Source organism: Hemiscyllium ocellatum, assembly GCF_020745735.1.
Source record: "Hemiscyllium ocellatum isolate sHemOce1 chromosome 50 unlocalized genomic scaffold, sHemOce1.pat.X.cur. SUPER_50_unloc_2, whole genome shotgun sequence".
Lineage (NCBI taxonomy): Eukaryota > Metazoa > Chordata > Chondrichthyes > Orectolobiformes > Hemiscylliidae > Hemiscyllium > Hemiscyllium ocellatum.
This window is the reverse complement of record NW_026867585.1, coordinates 302,585-304,242: the sequence shown is the minus strand read 5'-3', so window position 1 is coordinate 304,242 and position 1,658 is coordinate 302,585.

The window sequence follows — 1,658 nt, the reverse complement described above, 5'->3', positions numbered from 1 at the left end:
CTCTTCGGCGGGTCGGTGTGGACTTATTGGGCCGAAGGGCCTGTTTCCACACTGTAAGTAATCTAATCTAATCTAAACTAAATGGGAGGTTTGGGGCAGAGTAGCAGTAAACGGGTGATTTGTGGCTGTATACATCTTACAGGGAGATTTGGAGATGTGTCACACTAAATTGGAGATACGGGATAGTGTTGCACTAAACGCGAGATTTGGGGGAAGTATAGATCTGAAAGGGAGAGCTGTGATGGTGCAGCTCTAAGTGGGAAAATTGGGACAGTGCAGTACTAATCAGTGAACTGTAGCAGTGTAGAACAATGTTAGAATTGGCGCAGTGCAGTACTAAATGGGAGAATTGGTGCAATGTAGTGCAAAGAGATCTTCGTACAAGTGCAGATTCATAGCACATTAGAAATGGAGCTGCAGGTACCTAGAACAGTGAGAAGGGAATCATTATGCTTGCCTGCATTGTTCAGTCCAATGTGCTTCGAAGTTCGGAGGTCATGTTGCGGCTGTAAAAGACATTGATACGGCCACTTTTCGAATACTGCGTGCATTTCTGGTGACCCTGCAAACTATCAGATATTGTGAATATTGAAATAACCTTCACAAGGATGGCGCACTGACTGGAAGTTGTGAGTTACAGGTCGAGGCTGAATGGGTTGAGGCTATTTCACCGAAAAATGTGACGCTGAGAGGTGACCTTGTTGAAGTTTTTGAAGTCATGAGGGGTGGGTAGGATAAATGGAGAAGGTCTTTTACTCGGACTTGGGAGAGTCCAACAATTCAGAGCATGACTAAGGATTTTTGATTCTTATTCCGGCATAGAAACGGCATACAGCATCCCAATGAGGCCTGTCTGAGGCTACTTTGCGATGTATTTAGCAGAGAGCGCAGAGAAGCAATTCGACGTTCCCTGTGATACCAGTAAATTTCGAATCTCCTTGAAACTGAATAGGTCCGCCTTCACACAGAATGAAAATGCGGAGCTACTTTTACAGAAAGGATAGGTGCACGGTAACTGCACTCTTAAACAGGATGGTCATCAGTGCTGTACACATTGGCGGATGTTGAGGACCAGGGAGGAGAGAAACCTTAAGCACTTAATCGAAATTCTATTCCTTTTCACGACTACAGCAGATACAGGTGAGCAAGTTCAACGGAGACCAGTGTTGTCCAGGGTTATTGACATTAATTAAAAACAAAGAGAATCACTTGAAATTGCTGACGAAATATTTACATGGATGTTACGATGCTTGCTGGACTTCGACTGTCGGTTGAGGATGAATACGCTGCAACAAGTTTCCCTGGAACTTCGGTGCAGAGGAAAGTTCGCAACTGCACTCTGGAATAGGATAGCCATCGGTGCAGCAGACATCAGCACTGCATCATCGGAACTGCATTCCGTTTCAACGTGACAGAAGTGACGAGGGGCAAAATTCAAAAAAAGGTTTGCTGATAGGAACTACAAGAAATCCCCAGACACGACAGACCTTAAGCCTGTCGCAAGTAACAAGGGGACACCAATGTTCCTGCCTGGAGCTGACACGGGTCAATTTTGCATAGAAGGCAAACTGATATAACTCCTCTGCAGAAAGAAGCGGCATCGCCGACTTCACTGTTAAAAATAATGAATGCAGGTGCTGGAAACATGCTTGCATATG